At 40.4% G+C, this 18,183-nt stretch overlaps 2 protein-coding genes and 1 pseudogene across 2 annotated transcripts in view; 1 reads left to right on the top strand and 2 right to left on the bottom strand.

The window, feature by feature from the left end:
* Positions 1-18,183, bottom strand: part of LOC132658852 (uncharacterized) — a 91,146-nt gene that overhangs the window by 53,578 nt on the left and 19,385 nt on the right. The gene's annotated exons all lie outside the window — the stretch shown is intronic.
* LOC101110913 (non-histone chromosomal protein HMG-14-like) overlaps positions 1-18,183 on the bottom strand; it is a 57,425-nt gene that overhangs the window by 19,857 nt on the left and 19,385 nt on the right. The window contains exon 1 of the mRNA XM_060408380.1: positions 1-18,183. This exon is cut by the window's left edge and continues 19,857 nt beyond it; it is cut by the window's right edge and continues 19,385 nt beyond it. The gene's annotated coding sequence lies outside the window, so the exon portion shown is untranslated.
* The window catches only part of LOC132658805 (endogenous retrovirus group PABLB member 1 Env polyprotein-like), a 5,527-nt pseudogene continuing 4,636 nt past the window's right edge, over positions 17,293-18,183 (top strand).

Below are 18,183 nucleotides of genomic sequence, written 5' to 3' on the forward strand. Positions count from 1 at the left end.
TGGTTGTAGTTTTGTTGTGTCCCTGGGAGGAAGTGAGTGCAGGATGTTCCTACTCCACCAACTTGATCTGAAATTTGTGCAAGGCACAAACCTAAGCACTTGACTGAAACTATGTTCAATCTAAATGAGGGCTACAAGATGACTCTGGATCTGGCTCTGCTGCCCCTTGAGCAGTCACATGTCCCATCACTCAGTTTCAGTGTCTCCAATTCCTGGATGTCTAGACCTGCAATCAAGATATCTCAAGAGAGTAGTAGAAAGAAGTACCTTTACTCCATCAGAACCTCTCAGATGCCAGACCAAGAAAAACCAGATCAAGAGTGATTGTATCACCTTCAATGCCAGCCATCTTCAGATCCTGTTTTTTTTTTTTTTTATCCTTTCCTTCTCTGGTATTTCCCGCCTAGAGAAATTCCTTTAGCATTTGTTGTAAAGCTGGTTTGGTGGTACTGAATTCTCTTAACTTTTGCTTGTCTTTAAGGTTAGTGATTTCTTCACTGAAGCTAAATGAAATCCTTGCTGAGTATTCTTGGTTGTGGATTTTCCCCTTCCATTACCTTAAATATATTCTGCCTCTCCCTTCTGGCCTGCAGAGCTTCTGCTGAAAGACGAGCCCTTAACCTTGTGGGAGCTCTCTTGTATGTTGTTTGTTGCTTTTCCCTTGTTGGTTTTAATATTTTTCCGTGTGTTTAATTTTGTTAATTTGATTAATATGTGATTTAGCATGTTTCTTATTTTGTGTATCCTGTATGGGACTCTTTTCACTTCCTAGACTTGGGTGACTGTAATATCTTCAAATATTTTCTTAGACTCTTTCTCTTCTTCTTTTCTACATTTCAGATTTTGATGTGTTAAGTGAGTCCCAGAGGTCTCTGAGTCTGTCCTCAATTCTTTTCATTCTTTTTCTCTATTCTGCTCTTCAACAGCTATTACCACCATTTTATCTTCCAGCTCACTTCTCCATCCTTCTCTATTAGGCTGCTTTTGATTCCTTATCTGCTGTGCTGGGCTTAGTTGCTCAGGTGTACCTGACTCTTCACGACCTCATGGACTCCAGCCCACCAGTCTCCTCTGTCCATGTGGATTCTCCAGGCAAGAATACTGGAGTGGGTTGCATGCCCTCCTCTAGGGGACCTTCCCAACCCAGGGACTGAACCCAGGTCTCCTGCACTGCAGGTGGATTCTTTACCAGTTGAGCTACCAGGGAAGCCCTTGATTATTTCCTGTGTATTTTAAATTTCAGTTATTGTGTTCATCAAAGTTGGTTCTTTAGTTCTTCTAGGTCCTTGTTAATCATTTCATGTATGTTATCCATTCTATTGTCAAGATTTTGAATCATTTTTACTATCATTACTCTGATTTTTTTTCAGATAGATTGCATATATCCTCTACGTTTATTTGGTGTTGTATATTTTTGCCTTTCTACTTTGTCTGCAAGATATTTTTCTTTTTTTTCAGTTTGTCTAACTTACAGTGTTTATTTGATCTCTGCCTTGGTGGGTAAGGTTACTCCAGTAGCCTGTGTAGGCTTCATGGTGGGAAGGACTGATAACTGCATTCAGGGTGGTGGAACTGAGTCTTTTCCCTCTGACGAGAGGATCATTTCAGGTGGTGGGTTTTGGATATCTCTGGGCTTCATTTCATTTCAGTTGCTCAGTTGTCCAACTCTTTGCCACCCCATGAATCCTAGCACGCCAGGCCTCCCTGTCCATCACTAACTCCCGAAGTTCACTCAGACCCATGTCCATTGAGTCAGTGATGCCATCTAGCCATTTAATCCTCTGTCATCCGCTTCACCTCCTGCCCACAATCTCTCCCAGCATCAGAGTCTTTTCCAATGAGGCAACACTTCGCATGAGGTGGCCAAAGTACTGGAGTTTCAGCTTTGGCATCATTCCTTCCAAAAGAAATCCCAGGGCTGATCTTCAGAATGGACTGGTTGGATCTCCTTGCAGTCCAAGGGACACTCAAGAGTCTTCTCCAACACCACAGTTCAAATGCATCAATTCTTCAGGGCTCAGCCTTGTTCACAGTGCATCTCTCACATCCATACATGACCACAGGAAAAACCATAGCCTTGATTAGACGGACCTTAGTCGGCAAAGTAATGTCTTTGCTTTTGAATATGTATCTGGGTTGGTTATAACTTTTCTTCCAAGGAGTAATCATCTTTTAATTTCATGGCTGCAGTCACCATCCGCAGTGATTTTGGAGCCCAAAAACATAAAGTCTGACACTGTTTACACTGTTTCCCCATCTATTTCCCATCAAGTGATGGGACCGGATGCCATGATCTTCGTTTTCTGAGTGTTGAGCTTTAAGCCAACGTTTTCACTCTCCTCTTTCACTTTCATCAAGAGGCTTTTTAGTTCCTCTTCACTTTCTGCCATAAGGGTGGTGTCATCTGCATATAAGAGGTTATTGATATTTCCCCCAGCAATCTTGATTCCAACTTGTGTTTCTTCCAGTCCAGCGTTTCTCATGATGTACTCTGCATTTAGGTTAAATAAGCAGGGTGACAATATACAGCCTTGACGTACTCCTTTTCCTATTTGGAACGAGGCTGTTGTTCCATGTCCAGTTCTACCTGTTGCTTCCTGACCTGCATACAGATTTCTCAAGAGGCAGGTCAGGTGGTCTGGTATTCCCAAATCTTTCAGAATTTTCCACAGTTTATTGTGATACACACAGTCAAAGGCTTTGGCATAGTCAATAAAGCAGAAATAGATGTTTTCCTGGAGCTCTCTTGCTTTTTCCATGATCCAGTGGATGTTGGCAATTTGATCTCTGGTTCCTCTGCCTTTTCTAAAACCAGCTTGAACATTAGGAAGTTCATGGTTCACGTATTGCTGAAACCTGGCTTGGAGAATTTTGAGCATCACTTTACTAGCATGTGAGATGAGTGCAATTGTGCTTTAGTTTGAGCATTCTTTGGCATTGCCTTTCTTTGGGATTGGAATGAAAACTAATCTTTTCCAGTCCTGCGGCCACTGCTGAGTTTTCCAGATTTGCTGGCATGTTGAGTGCAACACTTGCACTGCATCATCTTTCAGGATTTGAAACACCTCCACTGGAATTCCATCACTCCACTAACTTTGTTCATAGTCATGCTTCCTAAGGCCCACTTGATTTCTCATTCCAGGATGTCTGGTTCTAGATGAGTGATCACACCATCATGATTATCTGGGTCGTGAAGATCTTTTTGTACAATTCTTCTGTGTATACTTGCCACCTCTTCTTAATATCTTCTGCTTCTGTTAGGTCCATACCATTTCTGCCTTTTATTGAGCCCATCTTTGCAAGAAATGTTCTGTTGGTATCTTTAATTTTCTAGAAGAGATTTCTAGTCTTTTCCATTCTGTTGTTTTCCTCTATTTCTTTGCATTGATCACTGAAGAAGGCTTTCTTATCACTTCTTGCTATTCTTTGGAACTCTGCATTCAGATGCTTATATCTTTCCTTTTCTCCTTTGCTTTTTGCTTCTCTTCTTTTCACAGCTATTTCTAAGGCCTCTCCAGATGGCCATTTTGCTTTTTTGCATTTCTTTCCCATGGGGATGGTCTTAATCCCTGTCTCCTTTACAATGTCACAAACCTCATTCCATAGTTTATCAGGCACTCTATCTATCAGATCTAGGCCCTTAAATCTATTTCGCACTTCCACTGTATAATCATAAGGGATTTGATTTAGGTCATACCTGAATGGTCTAGCGGTTTTCCTACTTTCTTCAATTTATTTCTGAATTTGATAATAAGGAGTTCATGATCTGAGCCACAGTCAGCTCCTGGTCTTCTTTTTGCTGACTGTATAGAGCTTCTCCATCTTTGGCTGCAAAGAATATAATCAATCTGATTTTGGTGTTGACCATCCGGTGAAGTCCATGTGTAGAGTCATCTCTTGTCTTGTTGGAAGAGCGTGCTTGGTATGACCAGTGCATTATCTTGGCAAAACTCTATTAGTCTTTGCCCTGGTTCATTCCACATTCCAAGGCCAAATTTGCCTCTTACTCCAGGTGTTTCTTGACTTCCTACTTTTGCATTCTATCCCCCTATAATGAAAAGGACATCTTTTTTGGGTGTTAGTTCTAAAAGGTCTTGTAGGTCTTCATAGAACCATTCAACTTCAGCTTCTTCAGCGTTACTGGTTGGTGCATAGACTTGGTTAACTGTGATATTGAATGGTTTGCCTTGGAAACGAACAGAGATCATTCTGTCGTTTTTGAGAGTGCATCCAAGTACTGCATTTTGGACTCTTTTGTTGATCATGATGGCTACTCCATTTCTTCTGAGGGATTCCTGCCCACAATAGTAGATATAATGGTCATGTGAGTTAAATTCACCCATTCCAATCCATTTTATTTTGCTGATTCCTAGAATGTCAATGTTTACTCTTGCCATCTCTTGTTTGACCACTTCCAATTTACCTGGATTCATGGACCTGACATTCCCGGTTCCTATGCCATATTGCTATTTACAGCATCTGACATTGCTTCTATCACCAGTCACATACACAGCTGGGTATTGTTTTTGCTTTGGCTCCATCCCTTCATTCTTTCTGGAGTTATTTCTCCACTGATCTCCAATAACGTGCTGGGCACCTACTGACCTGGGGAGTTCCTCTTTCAGTATCCTATCATTTTGCCTTTTCATACTGTTCATGGGGTTCTCAAGGCAAGTCGTTTGCCATTCCCTTCTCCAGTGGAACACATTTTGTCAGACATCTCCACCATGACCCGCCCGTCTTGTGTTGCCCCATGAGCATGTCTTAGTTTCATTGAGTTAGACAAGGCTGTGGTCCTAATGTGATTAGATTGACTAGTTTTCTGTGAGTATGGTTTTCAGTGTGTCTGCCTTCTGATGCCCTCTTGCAACACCTACCATCTTACTTGCGTTTCTCTTTCTTTGGGCGCGGGTTTCTCTGGGCTTAGTACTCTTTTAAGCAGCCTGTCTGCTGATGGGTAGGTTTGTGTTTCTGTCTTACTTGTTTTTTGGCATGTTTCCCTGAGATCTCTTGTTGGCTAATATTCTCTGTGGCCAGGAATTCTTTGGTAGTCCAGCATCCTGGACTTTGTGTTCCCACCCCTGAGGCACAGACTTGACTTCTGTTTGGGGAACAAAGACCTTGTAAGCTATTCCTCTTGGCAAAAAAGGGGAGTTTTTAAAAAGTGACAAATGAACTCCCAGACAAATGGTAGAGTTAAAATCAAACAGAAACAAGAACAGAGAAACATACACTCTCACACAGAAAAGAATTAAAAATAGATCCAAAGAAAAACACAAGAGAAAACAAGCAGACAAATGAAATCAACCGATCAGAAACAAAACTAACAAAACAAAACAAAAGCAGTGTTCCAAGTGATGAATAAAGCAATAATAACAAAAAAAGGAAAAATGTATTTTTTAAAAAAGAATAAAACACATGGAACAACATGAAAGCAAAGAAAAGATATAAAAATTTTAAAAGAAAGCAATGAAAGGTCTACACAACTTTGGTCTGGTGATGAGCTTTAACACACAACACTAATAGCCAATCCAGATTTAGTTCACTCAGAGTCCACATGTAATTTACAGGCACTGTGGAAAGATTATATTAGGAGACAATGTATTCTGTTTTTGGATGACATTTTCCTCCCAGTGTCACATGTGTCATCAGGAAATTCAGCCCCAGTCAGCATGGACATGAAAGGAGTCTGAGCCCCTTTCCACAGAGATGCTGACCTGGGACTCCCAGCTAATCCTCTGCTGGTGCCCTTTAATTATATCTTTAGAACAGTTTCTCAGAGCTAACTGTGTGACTATATACCAGGTTATAGTCCTCACTAATTCCCCAAATAAAACATATTTCTGAGCTTTTAGATTGTGTTGCTGTTTTTTTTTCCCCCAGTCAACAGCCCCAAGAACAAAAATCAGCAATATACCTTTTCCCTCCACAAATCTATCTCTGATCTAATTTATGGTGTGAAAGAAAACTTACCATTTGAAACTGAAAATCCACTTATGTTTCTTCTGATTTTAAGAACTACTAATTTTAAAAAAGGAAGATCCTTTATGGTATGATTTCAGTGTACAGTGAGAAAGCACCATTTTCCCCAAAACATCTTCCTCTATTAAGCTTCTAATGCTCTAATACCTGTTCATTCATTCAATAAAACACTTATAGTGTCTGCTATGTGCCAGGCACATTCTTAGAAACATGAAAAACGTCAAGGGCATCTTCTGCTGGTGAAAGGGGGTTATGAATAAGCACTTTGAAGCTGATTTGTAGGTAATAGGGGAGGAAAGTGAAAAAGGGTTATAGCCAAGAGAAAAAAAAGTTCAGAAAGGAAAGAGTGACAGATTTTCCTGATTTCTCAATTGTAATCCCAATGGCAACATTTATATGTCCCATTCGCTGCTCCAATTAACTAGTTCAATTGGTGATCTTAACCAGCTGGTACCCTTCTTGGCTGTAAGAGAGAATTATTCTGGAAAAAAGTAACATTTTACATTTCCGTTTTCTTTCTTTACTTTTGGGGTTTTGAAATGATTGTTGAACAGGAAATTTGTTAGTTTAACTGATTTAAGGTAAATTAAATTTAATTCAGTAATTAGTCACCCATGTTTTTAATATGTAACTGATTCAGCACACTTGTTTTGAACATGAGAGAGCAAGTATCTATTTTGGCATAGTTTACAAAGGGTTTTCTCCAAGTTTCATTTGTTTATAATTTCTGACCACACGTTACTCTAGGGTATATATATTTTTTGTGAACCAACTTTGAATATAGTCAAAGATCATTGATTACACATAATTGGCATTAATAGCTTCCCACAGGACTGGCACTGGTTTTACCAGCATTTTTTACATGATTCCTGAGACAAGTAGGCAATGATACCAATATTTCTGGACCACATTGGTAAATAAAACCTACCCTGCAGTAGAAATCTCACAGTCTCAGATAACAGGCATTTGGAGATTAGAAATTTGCTTTCTAAATCTTTACTCTCTACTTAAGTAGATAATAAATTCTTCCCCTGGGACATAAACAATTCATTCCCTAGTAGATTTGATACCATAAAGATTCAAATAAATTTAAAAGTACAATCAGGGAATTCCCTGGCTCTCAATGGACAAAGGAGCCTGGTGGGCTACAGTCCATGGGGTCTCAAAGAGTCAGACATGACTGATCGACCAAGCACAGCATAGTCAATGGTTAGGACTCTGCACTGTCACTGCCAATGGCCCAATTTCAATTCCTGATTAGGTTACTAAAAAGATCCCATAAGTCACATGACATGGCCAAAAACAAATGTATAATCACAATACAACATGTCTCTAGACTGTGAAATATTATCTTAGTTTATGAGTGACGTACTTTTAAACATAAGATCACAACCATAGTGATGGTATATTTTATGTTATGATTTTTAGTGATGTTAAAGTTGTCAATTTACAATACACCATCCAAGAAAAATACTATTGGGAGCAAATCAATTTTATAGATTAAGTTTTATTCATTTGAGAGTTTTAAATCAACAGTCCTTGAAAATAGTCCCCTGCTAAATTAATCTGTCTTGGAAAATTGTGATGTGCTGTGAAGGGAGAAATATATTTGCTGAATCTATATGGAAAATATTCACATAGGAAACCAAAAGATTCTAGTTTTATTGAATGGAAGATTTTTTGTTTAGAAAAATTAAAAATTAACTTGAAGAAATACTATTTATTGTACAATACATACATATTAATCTATGGACCTTTTAAGAATTCTACCAACTTTTATTAGGGATACACTTTCTTCTCCAGGAGGATCCCACATTTCACCTAGTTGTCCTGTCTTCTGTGTCTACTCTGGTCTGTGACAGTTTCTCTGTCTTTCCATCTTTCATGACCTGGTCATGATTAGATTGAGATTATGTACTTTTGCATGAACACCACAGAGGTGACATTCCCTTTTCAATTCATCATAAAATATCTTATACTACTACTACTACTACTAAGTCACTTCAGTCGTGTCCGACTCTGTGCGACTCCATAGACGGCAGCCCACTAGACTCCCCCGTCCCTGGGATTCTCCAGGCAAGAACACTGGAGTTGCCATTTCCTTCTCCAATGCATGAAAGTGAAAAGTGAAAGTGAAGTCGCTCAGTTGTGTCCAACTCTTAACGACCCCGTGGACTGCAGCCTAACAGGTTCCTCTGTCCATGGGATTTTCCAGGCAAGAGTACTGGAGTGGGTTGCCATTGCCTTCTCCGAATATCTCATACAGGCCATACTAATTTTGATCATTTGGTCTGACAGATTTCTACACTGTATAGTTACTAAGCCCCCCTCTTCTATCTAATATACATCTGGTGGGAGAGGCTCTTTGAAATTATAGAGATTGTTTCTCATTATGATTTTGCCCAAAGATTTTAACATCCGTCTAAGATTTTTGCTTGCAACAGTTATTTACTGTGATATTTGCCTAATGGTGACTTAAACATTTTTTTCCCTCATTTTCTTCTACATGTATTGATTGAAATCCTTCTCAAAGAAAGAGGTATTTCTTCTTTCTCTTTTAGTTATTTATCCAATCACTTGTTTACATAAGTATGGACAGAGGAATATTTTATTCAATGGGCTATAATCCAATAGTATCATTATTTATTTTGTTGGTCAGATTACTCTAGTTTTGGCCATTGGGAATCTCCTTCAGGCTGGCTGCTCTGTACCTATGACATACACTCTTTGTTTATTGAACACTTCCTTACTTTCTGGGACAACAAGATTCTCCACACTAATCTTTTATATTCACTGCCCTAGACCAAGAATCAGGAATTTCTCCATGTAGTCTTGGTTCCTTTCATTAGAGAATGGTAATTAGAAATCAAGGTCTGAAAACTAGGTGTACTCATTGTTACTGGGGTTCACTACTTCTAAGTGCTTCTTGGCTCACAGATCTATAATCATTTTGGTATCTGTCCTTCCCATACACATTAAACAATATATGAGTTCCTATTCATGTCTTTGGCTTTCTTCTCCAATTCCAGTTCAACACTACAGGTTTCACTCTAGCCCTCTGCCTTTTCCTATTTGTAATTTCTTTCTCTGACAATGAGAAGTTTGTCTCTCATTATCCACAATCTTATATATGCATAGTTTCAGTTTATTTTTGGACATATATTTTATTGTATAGATTTTTTAAAGTGCAATGATAACATGAGGATAGGAATGGTTTCCTTTACAATAGGATTAGTATAAGAAAGTAAGATTGGAAAAAGCTCCTGTCTTGACTGTATGAATCACATAGACAGATGTCTCATGTTGTGGACTCTATTCTCTCCTTTACATGCAGTGGGATAACTAAGTCCCATTTTCTAGGTTCACAGGAAAACAATATGGGGGGTTTCCTTGTTCTCCCTCTCTTCTACATGGTAATCCATCTACCAGTAAGACTGATGCTAAATTATTATAATCAAAATAAAAACTAACAATGCCACACATGATTTCCTATACAAGGCACTATGCTAATTGTTCTGCATGCATTTAACGTTTATAATAGTCCCCAGTAATGCAAGACTATAGTATTCTCTTTACAATTTGCTTACAAGAAAAGTGAGGCTCAGGAAGGTAATATACTCAAGATCACACAACAGAAATGGTCACACAGGGTATTTTGATTTCAATATCAGCACTCATCCATAATTTGGTATTGCCTCACTATAGTAAAGCACACTGGTGAGAAACAGAAGTTAAATATCTATAGAAAGAATGCTACCAATGGCAAATTTTCCACGGACCAATCCTAGTGTTATCAATAGCTTAAGCTATTGTTCATCATACTATTGTCTAAGGATTACTTGCATGAGAATCACCCAAGATGTTTGCAAACAATGCAAATTCCTAGGAGAAAGCAAGGAATGGTGGAGGATTAGAAGAACATGAAATTAATCTCTCTCCACAAATGCACCAAGAATACATCTACAGATGGAATGATTCACACAGAGCACCAGCTGAACACTAGCAGAAGACCTCAGATGCCAACTGGGTAAGATGAAAGAAAGAAGGAAAAGAAGAGGAAAGGAAACAGGAGGGGACCTGCACTCCTAGGGGGTGGAGCTGAAGGAGTTGAGAGTTTCTCAAATCCAGAGAAACGCCCTCACCAACAGGATATTAGTTGGGACCAAAGGAGGGCATCTGAGGCTGTAAGAGGAGAATTAAACAGGAGAATGAAACAGGCAGGACAGAGTGAAACCTATACAGATGGTTTGCACAACAACCCTGAATGTCCCAGCCTGAGACACATGTCCATTGGTCGGCATGGAGGCTGGATGCTAGAAAATGGTAATTGGGGAGTGAACCTGGAGAGAGGACTGCTGCTGAAGGCAGGGAGACAGCCTGAGGGAGCTGGAGTGAGAAAATGGAAACTGGAAAATTTTGTGGAGGAAATTAAGACTGCCATAGAAGCAACATGCTGTTAATCAGTAATGTGGACAAGATGGAGCCGCCATTGCAGCCACTCTACAACCTTGCCCTCTCAGGAACTAGGAAAGGCCCCCTCTGGGGCTGGCCTTCTCATAACTACAGCCTATGGAAACAAGATGAAAACACAGCCCTCAGAATGGGAGAAAATATTTCCAAACAAAGCAACTGACAAGGGATTAATCTCCAAAATATATATAAACAGCTCATTGCAGCTCCATATCAAAAGAACAAACAACCTAATAAAAAGTGGGTGGAAGACTTAAATAGACATTTCTCCAAAGAAAACATACAGATGACCATGAGGCAAATAAAAAGATGATCAACATCACCAATTATTAGAGAAATGCAAAACAAAACTGCTATGAAGTATCACCTCACACCAGTCAGAATGACCATCTTTTATTTTATTTTTTTTAAAATTTTTTATTTATTTATTTTTTTAATTTTAAAATCTTTAATTCTTACATGCGTTCCCAAACATGACCCCCCTCCCACATCCCTCCCCACAACATCTCTCTGGGTCATCCCCATGCACCAGCCCCAAGCATGCTGCACCCTACGTCAGACATGGACTGGCGATTCAATTCTTACATGATAGTATACATGTTAGAACTCCCATTCTCCCAAATCATCCCACCCTCTCCCTCGTCCTCTGAGTCCAAAAGTCCGTTATACACATCTGTGTGGAATTTAGGAAGATGGCAATGACGACCCTGTATGCAAGTCAGGAAAAAAGACAAAGAATGACCATCTTTTAAAAATCTACACACAGGGGCACTCTCCTTCCTCTTCTGATGTCTATGTCAGAAGTTTCTCTGTCCCTTTTCTTACTTTAATAAAACTCTGCTACACAAAAGCTCTTGAGTGATCAAGCCTGATTACTGGTCCTGAAGCTAAATCTTCTTTGGAGATCATGAATCCAACATGGTTCACCATAAGCTATCATCTTGGGGGCTCATCTGGGATCTTCATGACAGGGTAAGGACAATCAGGGCTTTAGCTCACCTGTTATTTTAGTCTACACATGTTTCTCCATATACTCTGCTAACTCTAAGATGTGCCTATGATAGTTTTTGGTGCACAATGTCAGATTTGTGATCTCCGAAGAAGATTTAGCTTCAGGACCAGGGACCAGGCTTGATCACTCAAGAGCTTTTGTGTAGCAGAGTTTTATTGAAATAAGAAAAGGGACAGAGAAAGCTTCTGACATAAACATCAGAAGGGGGACAGAGAATGCCTCCCTAGCTAGTCTTATCAAGGCCTTATATATTATTTTCAGACCCACTCCCACAATATACATCTTAAATTAACAAGATTAGAATGAACAATAGAAAGACCTCACCAGGCTCACTCCCATAATATACATTTTAAGACAGGATTAGTCAGAAGGTTCTTGTTAAGGAGAAATGTATCCTTGAGCAAGATATATTGTTATACTGACTAAGATAAAGCAATGTAGAAAAAAAAAACATTTATCCATTTCTCATTGAGAGCCCCAGACCCCTTTCTCCTCCTCAGGAACCCTGGACTTCTTATAAGCCTACCTAGGAGTTAACTCTCTCATCCCCCCTTTCCTTTTAGGAGAATTATGTTGTCAAGGGAAAGGGATGTCATTTTCATTCCATAACTACTTCCTGCTGTTGAGGGGCATTGCCCCTAAATTGCTGAAGCAACACATTCTCCTAACCTTCATGATGAGGGTCTCTGATCCAGGGGCCCCAAGTAATAGTTGGAGGACTCTGTGGACTCATAGGAGTCTGGACAATCATTTATAACTTAAACGCTTTCAAACAGTTAGAAACAGACCCTATTTTACAGTTATAGATGTAAAGCAAAAGAGTTATTAAACCAAGTTAAAACTTAATTAAAATTAAAAGTTACATTATGTCCATAGCTACATCAGTCCATCTTAACACTGCTAGATGTCATCACAGAGTTGAAGAAAGTCCTTTCCTTGAAGTGGAGAAACCCGCCATGGGAATTCTTCAACTGATGAAGAAGGGAGTGGTCTGCAGACCCAGCAATTACGTCAATTATGGAATGAGGTGTAGGAATGAGCCCAGGACAAGAAGGTGTTTTCTTGAGGGTCAAACAGCTGACTCAGGACTTTTTGGAGTCAGCAGAAACAAGCCCATATAGATTCTCAGGCCCATCTCTATTCCTGGCTCAAACAGCAGTTTGTTTGACTTAAAGGCTGGGTCAGGAGTTAACCTCCCAGTAATGTCTGTTGACAAGCTAAAAGCTGAGTCACATAGTTAATTTTAAGGCTTCAGGATCTATGACAATATCTGTGCACAAAAGCAATCTGTCATAGAGACAGTCCCTTCTTTTGTGTGTGTGTGTGTGTGTGTGTGTGTGTGTGTGTGTGTGTGATAGTTATCCATTAAAGCTATGGGTAGAACTGTAAACCAACTGTTCTGTGTTTCCTGAGTTAGCTTACATGGATGTGTTTTAATAATGTCATTAGCCTTGTCAACTTTTTCTGAAGATTGGGGTCTCCAGGAACAGTGTGATATTCTATTCCTAGAACTTTTGACACCCTTTGAGTTACAGCAGCTTTAAGACAGAGCCATTGTCACTCTGAAATTTAGAATTTAAGATACCACTTGCATCATGAGAAATCAGTACAGTAAAATTTCCCCCATTAGTAAACTTATGAGCTTTAATCATTAGCAAAGTAATAGTAACAATGCTTACAATAGCAAGCAATGTGGCCATACCATTTTTCAGTAGCAAACTAAACTCTGATCCTGTGGGCAAGCTCAAAGTTGGAGCCTGTAAGATGGCAGTTTGAAGGGCCTTAAAAAACTTTTGAGTCTCTGGGGACCAAACCAGCTTGTCAGCTTGGGCCTACTGAGTCTCAGTTATAAGTTTATATAAAGGCTGGGCAAGTTCCCTATAACTTGGAATCCAAATGCGGCAATAGCCTGTAATGCCCAAGAATCCTCTCAATTGTCTTAAAGTCATATTTGGCTCATTTAGGAATTTCAGACAATAAAGTATAAGGATTAGACACTTATTATTAGTGTATCTTGAACATGTTTAGATTTATCATTTGACTTTTTACACCCAAAACAGGAGTGTTGTATGGACTATTACAGAGAATTAATAGCCCCTGCTCCTTTAATTTCTCACTGATGGGTTTTAACCCTTCCTTACAAATACCTGTGAAAAGAAGAGAGTCAAAAAGCAAAGGAGAAAAGGAAAGATATAAGCATCTGAATGCAGAGTTCCAAAGAATAGCAAGAAGTGATAAGAAAGCCTTCTTCAGTGATCAATGCAAAGAAATAGAGGAAAACAACAGATTGGGAAAGACGAGAGATCTCTTCAAGAAAATTAGAGATACCAAGGGGACACTTAATGAAAAGATGAGCTCAATAAAGGACATAAATGGTATGGACCTAAGAGAAGCAGAAGATATTAAGAAGAGGTGGCAAGAATACATGGAAGAACTGTACAAAAAAGATCTTCACGACCCAGATAATCATGATGATGTGATCACTAATCTAGAGCCAGGCATCTTGGAAAGTGAAGTCAAGTGGGCCTTAGAAAGCATCACTATGAACAAAGATAGTGGAGGTGATGGCATTCCAGTAGAACTATTTCAAATCCTGAAAGATGATGCTGTGAAAGTGCTGCACTCAATATGCCAGCAAATTTGGAAAACTCAGCAGTGGCCACAAGACTGGAAAAGGCCAGTTTTCATTCCAATTCCAAAGTAAGGAAATGCAAAAGAATGTTCAAACTACCACACAATTGCACTCATTACACACGCTAGTAAAGTAATGCTCAAAATTCTCCAAGCCAGCCTTCACCAATATGTGAACCGTGAACTCCCTGATGTTCAAACTGGTTTTAGAAAAGGCAGAGGAACCAGAGATCAAATTGCCAACATCCACTGGATCATCAAAAAAGCAAGAGAGTTCCAGAAAAACATCTATTTCTGCTTTATTGACTATGCCAAAGCCTTTGACTGTGTGGATCCCAATAAACTGTGGAAAATTCTGAAAGAGATGGGAATACAAGACCACCTGACCTGCCTCTTGAGAAATCTGTATGCAGGTCAGGAAGCAACAGTTAGAACTGAACATGGAACAACAGACTGGTTCCAAATAGGAAAAGGAGTACATCAAGGCTGTATATTGTCACCCTGCTTAATTAAGTTATATGCAGAGTATATCATGAGAAATGCTGGACTGGAAGAGACACAAGCTGGAATCAAGATTACTGGGAGAAATATCAATAACCTCAGATATGCAGGTGACACCACCCTTATGGCAGAAAGTGAAGAGGAACTAAAAGCTTCTTGATGAAAGTGAAAGAGGAGAGCAGAGTTGGCTTAAAGCTCAACATTCAGAAAAGTAAGATCATGGCATCCAGTTCCATCACTTCATGGCAAATAGATGGGAAAACAGTGGAAACAGTGGCTGACTTTATTTTTGGTGGCTCCAAAATCACTGCAGATGGTGATTAAAGCCATGAAATTAAAAGACGCTTACTCCTTGGAAGGAAAGTTATGACCAACCAAGACATCATATTAAAAAGCAGAGACATTACTTTGCCAACAAAGGTCCATCTAGTCAAGGCTATGGTTTTTCCTGTGGTCATGTATGGATGTGAGATTTGGACTATAAAGAAAGCTGAGTGCCGAAGAATTGATGCTTTTGATCTGTGGTGTTGGAGAAGACTCTTGAGAGCCCCTTGGACTGCAAGGACATGCAACCATTCCATCCTAAAGGAGATCAGTCCTGGGTGTTCATTGGAAGGACTGATGCTGAAGCTGAAACTCCAATACTTTGGCCACCTGATGCGAAGAGCTGACTCATTGGAAAAGACCCTGATGCTGGGAGGGATTGGTGGCAGGAGGAAAAGGGGACGACAGAGGATGAGATGATTGGATGGCATCACTGACTCAATGGACATGGGTTCGGGTGGACTCTGGGAGTTGGTGATGGACAAGGAGGCCTGGCATGCTGCGGTTCATGGGGTCACAAAGAGTCGGACATGACTAAGCGACTGAACTGAACTGAATCTAGGAATTAACTCTTCTTACCTGTCTGTGTGAATGTAGAATGAAAGAGACATAGAGAAATAAGTATGAAGCTCGTGATGAGCCCTGCTCTACGATTTTGTGGTGCCTCACAATAACTGAAAGCAACACCTCAAAGCGGAGCCGTGTTGGGGGCTTATACGGACCTTCCAATGCCAAGAGGCACCCAATGTCCCTACGAGGGGAGTGGCCAGAAATGGGCGAAACATTTCGACCAAACTTTTCTTTCTTGGTCACCTTTTCCTGGTCTCTTTGACCATTTCATAACTGCGTGGGGAATTAGTACTACCAACGTGATCTGTCAGATCATAGACTTTCATTGGATTTGTGATCCATGCCATTACTGTGTACTTTTACTTAGGCCACAACCCTAGTAGTCATGGGGAACCCAGACTTGCTAGGAGCCTGTTTGGGTATAAAGTGGAACTCTAGCTCCAGCAGCACCTCTCTCTTGGCTGTTTCCATATGGGGCCAGAGTCCCAGAAGTGAGTCCTTGTCATACCTGTGCCTCCAAACTATATGGATGAAAGTGCTGCTAGTGAGTATGAGGTTTCCAAGAACATAGGTCAGGAATCCCAGATTGGAAGTACAGTGGACTTCTTCCTTTGATAGTGCTAGCTATTAGCAGACTAGATAAAGCTCTCCAGTTGCTTACTGCTGTGCTGATGACTCACCGATTCTACTGTGGTCAAGACTGTACTTAAGAATGTGCACAGACACATGTAAGATGGATGCTTCCCCTAGCAGTTCTAGCTTCAGAAACATTCCAGGAAAGCTACTCTGCTACACCCCAGGTGGTATCAAAGGAAAAGGACAAATCAAACAAAGGTCTTGGTGGTAAGGAACTAGAAATCAATTTGGGATGCTATCAGGTCTACCCCTGGTGCATCTCCACATCACCTTGATGGTAGAATGAGAGGGCTGAAGAGAATGAGTAAAGCACCTGTGTTGGTAAGGAACAGACTAAGTCTGACCAGGGAAGGAAAACTTCAGTGGAAAGTCTGTCTTCACTCTCATCTAAAGTAGGGAGGGATGCCTCCAGTAGAAAAAAGCCATGGCTGTAGACGCCACTTTTATCTCTCATACAGATGCTAGCTAGCAGTTTCAGACCCACTCCTTTAAAATATGTTTTAAAAAACTGGGACAAGTTTGATCCCCAGAGCTTAAAAAAGGCACACCTGATCTTCTGTGATACTGAATGGCCAAAGTAGCCTTTGAAAGACGGGGAATGCTGGACTGTTGAAGGGTCACAACTATACTACTATTTTACAATTAGATCTGATCCTTAGAAAACAAGAGAAATGTGTAGCAGTGACATATATGCTGCTCTTACTTTCTCAGCAAAACATGCCAGACTTATGTCCTAAGGGTGTACATTTGGGTGTACAGCTCCCTCCTGTCCTCTTACTTTGCACCTGTATCTGGGACTCCCAAATAAACAGGCTGAGGATAAGGGCACCCTTCCAGGAGGGGTTGCCTCAGTCTCGGTAGAAATTCAAACAGTACCAGTTGTGGTCAAGACTATTTAGAGGATTCAAAAAGGACATAGAAAACTTTATGGGACTAGCTTTACTTTATGAGCTTACTTGGAGAGATGTAATGTATATCTTGGGACAGATGCTGACTCCTGACTTGAGAGCTCGAATTTTGGGGGAACCTATTACTTTTGGAGATGAATGACTTGAAGGCAAGGGGAAAGAGGGAACACAAAATAGCCCTCCCCCCTACTGGGAACCAAGCAGTTCCTATAACAGAGTCATTTTGTTGGATGTATTTTGAAGGTCTCAAGTGAGCACATGCTGACTTTAGACTATGCTAAGTTGGCTGACATAGAACAGGGAGAGAAGGAAATTCCTAGTAAATTCCTAGATAGACTACAGGAGGCTCTCCACGAGATTACTGATGTTGATTCCGAAAGTGCAGAAGGAGGAGTAATCTTAAAAGATGGATTTCTCATTCAGTTAGCTTCAGATATCTGCTGTAAGTTACAAAAACAGATATTTGGACTAAATTATTCTTTAGACTTAGAAATTCCAATGGACAGAAGAGCCTGATGCAGGCTGCTGTCCATGGGGTGGCAAAGAGTGGGACACGACTGAGCGACTTCACTTTCACTTTTAGTCTTTAGAAAAACGATAGAAGCTGGCTCAGACAGTATACCATGGAATGGAGGAAGAGGAAAATAGGAGGCAAAAAAAGAATCAGGCAAAAGACTGAAGCCCCAACATTGGCTCTTAGATCTGCTCTGAAACAGCCTGAGGAAAATTCCCAGAGGGACCCAGGCAAAAAGGGGTGGGTTTGCTATTACTGTGGAAAGGAGGGGCATCTCAAATGAGATTGCCCTCAGGTGTCTGAGCTGCCCTTGGCTCCAAGTCCGGTCTGCAAAGGACCACAGTGAAGAAGAGACTGCCCTCTGAGGTGTAGGCCCCAGAGGTTGGACTCTTAAGGTAATTGGGACTGAAGGTGCCCAGAAGTCCCCACACAAGCCCCTGTCCTAATTATACCTGAGGAACCCCGAGTAATAATAGCTGTTGGTGGCCAATCAGTTGATTTCCTTTTATACAATGGTGCAACTTTGTTCCTCCCTATAGCGCCTGACCTGCTTTCCTCCCAGTCCATTGCCATAATGGGGCTGTCTGGATGAGCCAAACACTATTATTTCAGTCATCTGTTAAACTGCAATTGGG

This window comes from Ovis aries, chromosome X (genome assembly GCF_016772045.2).
Source record: "Ovis aries strain OAR_USU_Benz2616 breed Rambouillet chromosome X, ARS-UI_Ramb_v3.0, whole genome shotgun sequence".
Taxonomy (NCBI): Eukaryota; Metazoa; Chordata; class Mammalia; order Artiodactyla; family Bovidae; genus Ovis; species Ovis aries.